Raw genomic sequence first — 8,927 nt, 5'->3', positions numbered from 1 at the left:
CATCCTCCATAAATGTAATGAAATACTAAGATAATTAACTCCGATTGCTTGAGATTTTCCAAGCTTAAACCTAGTTATGTTTACACCATGAGTAGAAGTTCAACTGATGAAATCAAAACAAATAAGATTTTTGGTTAAAGAACAAAATCCATTTGCAGATGTAGTCGATAGAACAAAAAACAAATCAATTCTTTTACAGAAGGGACTAATATCCTATTAATTGCTATCTCTGTTGTGGTATGGCAGAGATGGCGGCGAGGGACAGTGGGTATGTCGACTAAAATGTGGTTCCATTTTTAAGAACATGAAAGATATAGAGGAATCACAACAATTTGTTCTTTTTTAATACGAAGAAGAAGGTGGGTCTATCGTTAATGGTGGGTGTTTAGTGGTTGATCTATGGGGTTTTTTGGCAGTGAAATGAAGTGTTAGAATTTTGTCAGTGTTTAGTCATGAATGGTGGGTGTTTAATGGTTTATCTATGGTGTTTTTTGGTAGTGAAATGAAGGGAAGTCGGAAAAGCTCCAAACTCCGGTCATGGCAAATTTCAGATCAAGAAAGGAGCCGAAAAAGAAAAAAAAAGGAGAATCAACAACAACTACCCTGTACATCATTTTCGTCGGCGATCATTTTCTAGTTTTTCCATAAACAACAACTTTGAACCTTCAACAAAAATTTTGAAGAAATCGTAGAGAATAATAAAGAAGTAAAAAAAAAAAAAAGTAAAACAAAAGATTTAAGTGAAAAAACACGCCAGGCGCGTGGATTTCACCACTTAAACACAAATTAGGTGGTAGCGTTTCAGGGGGTAATAATATCGTTTAAAAAATACTCGGGGGGTAGTGGGATCCCCGTAAAATATAGGTGTGTTGCAGCAAATTCGGTCATAGTTTAGGATTTATTTTAACCATTTTCCGTTTTATATTAAGCAAAATTGTAACTTATTGTTACTGTCTAATATTTAGGACATCGAAATCAACTTAAATTTTAGTTATTAAAGTTTTCCTTATTTGAACCACATAAGAAATCCTAAAATTTAGGATTTCAATCAATAGAATTATATTTTGTACAAATTCTTTCCTTATTTTAATTTTATAGCACAATAAAAATAGCTCACATGTTAGAACGTCTAGAGAGGTCTTCTTCTTTTCTCACGTACTGTTTCTTGACTTTTGCCACTATAAATTGATTTTGCTTGGTATTTATTTATGTTAAATAAATTATTTCCATGTTTTTTCCAATTCTGATTATGTTTGTTTTACTTTAGAGGTAAGTAAAATTTTGCTTGGTATTTATTTTATGTTAAATAAATTATTGCCTTTTTTTTTCAATTCTGATTATGTTTGTTTTACTTTAGAGGTAAGTAAAATCAATAATTTATTTTTTCTTTTTGAATTTGTGGTGGGTGATTCAAGCATTAAAATAAAAAAAGTTTCTAAAAACTTTTTCCAGTTATATCATCTCTCTCCGTTCTTGATTGTGTTGGTCAATATCCTTTTTTATTATCTTAGCATTATCAATTGTTTATAGATTTTGCTCGTTAAAATATAAAATTTGAAGATATACATACTAATTTAACATAATTATATACTCACCCGATATCAATCAATCTTTCAATTGAAGTTCTAGTGTCATTCGAATCCGTACACCGCATTACACACAAAATATATGTATCTACGGGTAATGTAACTTACTTTCATCATATGAATTGTCTGTCAAAGATTAATTCTATTTATTGTTGAGTAATAGCAACAATTATTTCTCGGGCTTTGAGTTTGAAATCTCTGCACCATTCTCTTTCATGGTGAGATAAGATTTGTAGACTTTTACTTCGAGTCTAATTAGTTTTAAAATAATTTTATTATTTGAATAAAAGAAAAAAGACGATAAGAAGAAAAACTAATCCTGATTGAATGTAATTAGAATTTAATGTAATTTAGACTAATCCTGATTGAATGTAATTAGAATTTAATGTAATTTAGACCCAGGTCATCGGGAAAATTTAGTAGAAGTTAAAAAGATATAAACTTAAATGGTAAAATCATTTTTTTTGTTGTGTTGATATACTTTTTGAAATTAGAATTTTAAAGCTGAATACATTTAGAAGTAGGAATGGAACACTTCTATAGAAGAAGCTACTATTCCATATTTTTATTGTAAAGTCTTTAACTGTATTAGGTCGAAAGTATGGTTGAAGCAAAAAAAAAAAAAAAAAATTTGACATATGACACTACAGAAAATAGGGACTAGTATCTTTGTGATATTACAATTAGTCTCAAGTGTGATTGTTAGATTGATATTTTGTATATAAGTGTTAATTCAACTGACCAACATAAAAATAATTTTATTTCGTATGCAGGCTAGTTTTGAAGAAACATACGGTAATTATATATTCTGATAAACTTGGAATGTCTTGGATACTTCAAATTGCAAAATACACGGTCGCAATTTTTTTAATATTAGACTGCATAATTTCTATAATATATTATATGCTTTCTTACATGACTAACAATATATTGAACTTTTAAAATGAATATTCAAGAGATGAAAGAGCAGTTATAGCGGTATTGTACATTGTCGCTATAATAAAACATAGAATTGGCAACGACTTTTTAGGAACAACCACAAAATGTAGGTTAATTTCGATAAATGGCAACAACTCAATTTGTTTTTAAATAATGAGTTTTTTCTTGTTACCAGATCTTGTAATCTTGTTGCCATATATTACTGGTTAATATAATAAATTTAAATATAAATACATTAACATTAATAGACTTTTATTGTCGCCAAAAGTATCACTGTTGTTGCTAAAATATGTACTCCCTCCGTCCTATTTTAAGTGTCTTAGTTTAACTAAACATAAAGTTTAAGGAATAAAAGGAGACTTTTAAATGTTGTGGTCCGAAATTAAATATGTGCATAATGTACGAAAATGTCTTTTGAATCTTGTGATTTTAAACTTGTCATGACGGATGTTTGAATTATCAATTTACTAAATATAGAAAATGATACTCTTTTTGGGACAGACCAAAAAGAAAATTAAGACGTTAAAATTGCGACGGACGGGAGTAATATATATATTTTTTAACTGGAATTTGTGTTCTAAAAATCATTAATCTTTTTCAAATTTGAGGGAAAAGCTATCGCGGCAAAATTTTCCCTCATTTTCTCCTTTTACGGTTTTTCCCCAAATCCTTCCCTCTTATCTTCACACGACCTTTAGGTTTTATCTTTTAGAATCACCTTCCCAATCCCATCAACGTTTCAGTCCAGTGGCTGGAGCTTCGAATTAGGTATGAACGAGCATTGGCCTTATCCCAAACCAGAATTAGGGTTTCAAATTGTAAGCTCCTTCCCCTCTAGTTTTAATTGTTTATAGTTTATGATTTTGATTCCCTATCTCTAATTATTTCTGCTTCGGTTACAGATTGATATACAAATCAATTACTAGGTTCTTTCTCTTCCTTACCTTTTTATTTCTTCTTAGTTCTTATGCTTTTCCCGTTTTTTTTTTTTAACTGAAAATTGATATTAAAACTAGAGCTTGATAAATTGGGACTGAATTATCTTGGAGACATCTACAAGCAGTATAAGTTGGACTATATCAACCAGATATTACCCACAGGGGTCTTTTACTACTTCTTTACGTGTCAAAGAAGGGTTTTAGGCCAATTCTTCTGATGTTCTGAATCTGTTCCCCTTTTCCTTTTTCCTTTTTCTTCCCATCTGAAGCTGATTAGTTAATTTCTGAATTTAGACTTATCCGAAAGAAATTCTAAATTTACAACTTTTGGTTGAGATTTTGGCTTGAATCGGAGGAATTTTCTTTGATTGCTAGTTGTTAATCTGGCATAAACACATATGGGACTGCCAAATGCTTGTCTTTTTAGAGAATCCCTCCATGTTAATATTGGGCACCAATGCAGCTTGCCCTCCAGCTTTTCGATTGAATGCTTGAATGAGTGATCACTGCAACTTCATGCTGGTCGTTATTTTTCTATGATGGGGTTTCTCCTTTTCAACAAAAAAAATACATTTCTTGCCAGTATATATCTAGCTGAAGTGGACTGCATAATTATCAATCCCCCAAATTTATTGTTGTTGCTTAAAGAAGTGTATGTTCAATATACAGATAAGGGATAATGGAATCATGCTAATCTGAGACAATTATGTTAGCTTATTGCAGGTCCAATTTAGAATTGTCAAAGTCCCAGTTAGAGGTCTTGGCTTAACGCAACTCTGAAAAAACATTTTAAATTACTACTTAGGAACTCATAAGAAATAGAAAAAGATACTATTATGTTTACTTCTTATACTAGGAATTTGGGGTATCAAAAATGAAACCAATATTTAACTGTATTTAATGGTATTCTTTTTTCTTTATTCTAGTAGTTCTAATATGTTATTCTTTTTTTCTTTATTCTAGTAGATCTGCAAACGTAGTTTCTTTAAGTGCTTTATAAAAAAATGGATAGCTTTTTTAAGTCCTAGTGAGGGTCAGTCAGTTGCAATTGTTTTAAATCAAGGTTAAATGAGTTGTCCAAGGTATTGTGACTTGATCTTTAATTAGTTGTGTGTTATGGTATGTGATTGTGCTTTGGATCCCTTCATTGTTCTTGATATCTAAGAGTAAATGATATTTAGTTGAATCATATGACTAAATATTTAGGAAGGATTGATATATTACAGTCTTATCAAATGTAACATTCAAAGCTTTCTCCTTTGGCAACATGTAGCTGCAGTAGTGTAAAAACAAAAAAGAGAAAATAGCATGTCATTTATTTCTTTTGCTTATTAAAAAAAACAAAAACAAAGACTCTCACTAAAGAAGATGATATTTCATCACCTGAACGTGTATGCATGGCTAAATGTAAGGTGGTTATGTTAAGCTTATTATTCTAATAATTTGTGTTGTACGATGATTTGCACAATAGTGCTGGTCAGTATTAATCCTTAAATGGTATTATGTGCATCTAACTAGTGTATTACCCACTTGTACTACGTAATTAAATCTGAGTTTTGGTATTTAATCACGTGGTTGAGGTATGGTCAGATGATTGATGATGTTGTCTTAATTGTCAAAGAGTAAGTGATCTTTATTTAGTTGTGTGCTTGCTTCACTTTTGGTAGTGTATATTTCGCAATAGAAGAAATTGAGTATATTATCAATTGCTCAGGTACAATTTGCATATTTAAGTTGAGGAGATTTTCATATCGATTACGTGGAGTGTGTACTCTTATTCAAATTGCATCACTCATTAGGTCCTTTGGAGATCAATGGCTACTCTTTCACTTGTGACTGTCGTCTCTGCCATATTACGATGAGCCTTTCATTCAGTACAAAGTCAGGCTCAAAACAAGTGTAAGCCTCTTGTGTTAGAATCTCAATTTCAAACAAGTCCAGACTTTGGATTTTTTATTGCTTGATATATCTTGCTTAATAATATTCGGCTAAAATAAACTTGTGCTACCTTGTAACCTGGTACTTTCCAACAACTTATTTGAAGACAAGCTCAATAGTTAGTATTAAGTTTATTAGTTTTTTGATTGTTATAAAATAGTTATTTCCTTAGTTATATTTTAAGTTTCTAAGTTGCATTATGTTCAACAAGATTAAATTCTTGATGGAATTCTCAACATGATCACTAATCCAAGGGTTGAAAGTTGAGGGAAGTCGTACTGGTAAAGTCATAGCAAGATGAAGGTGATTTGGATCTTATATCTTATGTTTCTATGGTGCTTATTTTACTTGTGTCACTGTCATCTCTCTCTTTCTCCAGTATGTTTCTACTATATTAGAAGAGTGGGTTATGATTTGGGATCGATATTTTAGGTTAATGTCGTTTAATTTCAATTTGAGGGCATTTTAGTCTTTTAACATACCTAAATGCAACTTGGCTTTTTTCGCTGAAACTAAATAGACACGTATCAGCTGGATACTTTTAATGCTTCTTGCTCATTCTTTCGCAGTTTTTCACCCTCATCTCCTCTGATTTTGCAACTCTCCAGTTATACTGGTGATTTTAGCATTTAATGAAATATATATTACATGCCCATTGGGCTATATTGACTGCTCTTGCTGCTTTGAATTCAAAAATGTTATAGCTTATGGGACTCTTTCAGCTTTTGGAACCTATTAGGTGGTGAGAATGGGCTATTCAAAAGCTTAAAGTTGATATCTTTTATTTATGTGCTGATGCTAAATTTTGCTTGATTAATAGGTGACGATATCCTTAACTATTGATATTACTATTGTAAATTCTTGGAACTCGCATGCTTCAGCTTTGGCTAATTTAGGAGCCAAATCATCAATAACCAAACTTCTAACTTGGATCACGGATCCATTAAGGTATTCACATAGACACCAAAATTTGTTTTATTCCTCTATTTTGTTACCATAGATGGACTCTGTGATTGTATTGGTTGGGATTTTCTATATTTTTACCAAGGTTCTAGATTGAGGATTTCAGGATGGTGTTGATAGTTGCAAGTTTGTGGTTATAGACTTTTTATGGGTTCTTTTCTTCATGAATCAAAGGAGCAGAGCTTCTATTTGATTTCTCTTTGTTTATTTCTTCTCCTCCATCATCACCTTCTTATTTATTTTCTTTCATTCACTAATCCCATCACCATTGCTATGAATCGAAGTCCTTATTGATCAATATCTATTTTTGTGGCTTCATTGTTGGAGCATAAGTAGCATATTCAGAAACAGATGAAACGTCCACTACTGCTGATCACCTTCAGATAGAGCAAGACATGACATTTAATTGGGAAAAATCTCCTCACTTCATCTATGAAGTTGACTAAATACCATTATTTCATCTCCATACTTAGAGGAAAGATAATCATAGCTCTAAGAGCTACCACATTCTTGGTGAAACTAGAAAAAAGGTACTGGTAGCTACAGTTATAGAAAGGCAAATAGAAAAGTTCCATTCTCTGTCATTAATAATAAAATTAATTCAGTGATAAACTTTTGCTTACTTAGTTACTAATGAGATTTTTTCATTTTGATGAAAAGCAAATGCAACCATGTTTAAAAAGGCAAATAGAAAAGCCCCATTCTCTGGTTGTGTTCTCTAACATTTCAACATGTTAATGTTTCTTCTTTTTCCATGATCTCAAGTTCTTTTTCATAAGGCTTTTGCCTACAAAAAAATGATTAGGCTTGTGATAGTTGATTGGTCCTTATTCATTTGGTGGTAATTATAGCCCAGGTATCCTAAGATTTGATTGCTCTCCTCAATTGGGAAGTGGCAGCCCTTCCGAATTTGGACAAAAATCTTTTTTCCTTGCTGGTGTGGTTAATGCAATAACTCAGGTTAGTTCTTTTCTCTCTTCTTCTCTTTTTTTATTTTGACAAAGTAAGCATTTTAATTGATAAGCATCCTGAGGCTTCATATCATGGAGCTAAACATAATCAATAATTTGCTCTTATATTTTATTTCTATATAATGCTTATCCCTTTGGAAAATCTACTTCAATTAGTTACCACTGTCTCAAGTCGGCTACTCCATTCATAATGACGAGCACCATGCTGAGACAATGTATTTGCTAGATTGCTCCAAGATTTTCTGTCATTTACTTCGACATTGCGAGTTTCATATGATGAAAATCCAAGCAATAAATGGTTAGAATTTTTTTCATTTCTAAACCTGTTTTATCCAAACTGCACGGTCCCCAAGTAAGCTTAAATGTTCCACGTACTGTAAACTAGACATGAGTTTCCTAGAAGTTTAATAATGAAGTTGTGTAACTTCTCTTTCATTTTCTTTATGCAGGAGTTGTGTAGCAATACTCTTGAGTGTTATCAATAGGTTGAAAATGGCAGCTCAAAATTTTCTTTCGCTCGAAACAAGTGGAAGGAGCTCACAAGATAGGAGAGACGTTATGATTAAATTACATTGTATTTTTCAAGATAATCACATTTTTATCACAAGACTTATTATTTTGTCATTAATTGATTATATTTGTGATAAAACATAGTATTTGTCCTAGAATTGCCTTATGATTAATAATATGATTCATTCTTTAACTGCAAATTAAATTTGTGTTTTATCATAATTGTTATTGTCACTAATCACGATAATTTATAGTGACAATTTTGTTGTGTCAGTAAAAAAAAATATCTTTAGTGACTACATGATTGGTTTCAACTACAAAATTATAAGCCTTTTCTGTAAAGCAAAGTTGTCACTAATTTATACATTTGGAGACGGAATACCTTTTCGTATATAAAAGGTTGTCTTTGCTGACGAAATTATTATTTTTTAACTGCGAAATATATATAACTTTAGTGACAATTGGTGTTGTCACTAATTAAATTGAAAAATTAGTGATGAGGAAGTTTTGTCGGTATTAATAACTTTTTTAGTGACGAAAACATACTATCAGCTACAAATTTTTTATACTTTTCTTGACGAATGAGTTCGTCACAAAAATTATGCATTTTGGGACAAAAATGAATTTCGTAGTTAATGCAACTTTATTTAGCGACGAAACACTAAATTGTCTTTGTATACATTTAGCGACCCGCTTTTAGGGACGAACGATTGACGATTTTTTTTTCGTCACGAAAAATATTTTGTGACGAAATATAAATTTTAAGTGATAAAATAATTCGTCACTGATAATCAAATTTGTTGTAGTGAGTCTTACCTCAAATTTAATTAGGACAGATCTTCCAATAACTTGCACAATTTGCCCACTTCATCTTCTTCAACTTTAACTTCTGATCTTGTTGCTCCCTCAAACACCTTGGAGATTAATTTTCTATCAATAACATGGATTCATTCAAGGACAACCATGGTCGTATGCTGCCTCCTTTGAATGTTTAGAACACTTTTAGGAAATTAAGAATCTTGCCATCTAAACTTGGGTGCTCAAGGGCTGCCATGGCTGTGAGTTGGCAACCATGGCTATTG

General features: G+C 31.4%; 1 long non-coding RNA gene across 2 annotated transcripts; it reads left to right on the top strand.

Annotated features, from left to right (window-relative positions):
* Positions 1-3,125: 3,125 nt before the first annotated feature.
* On the top strand, positions 3,126-7,726 carry LOC132605636 (uncharacterized). 2 transcript variants are annotated; one of them, XR_009569259.1, is made up of 4 exons: positions 3,126-3,343; positions 5,178-5,362; positions 6,222-6,349; positions 7,216-7,726. It is a non-coding gene; the product is annotated as an uncharacterized LOC132605636 (long non-coding RNA). The 2 variants fall into 2 exon arrangements; XR_009569260.1 differs by lacking the exon at positions 6,222-6,349.
* Positions 7,727-8,927: the final 1,201 nt, after the last annotated feature.

Source organism: Lycium barbarum, chromosome 8 (genome assembly GCF_019175385.1).
Source record: "Lycium barbarum isolate Lr01 chromosome 8, ASM1917538v2, whole genome shotgun sequence".
NCBI classification, from domain to species: domain Eukaryota; kingdom Viridiplantae; phylum Streptophyta; class Magnoliopsida; order Solanales; family Solanaceae; genus Lycium; species Lycium barbarum.
This window is presented reverse-complemented; position numbering and strand designations above follow the sequence as displayed.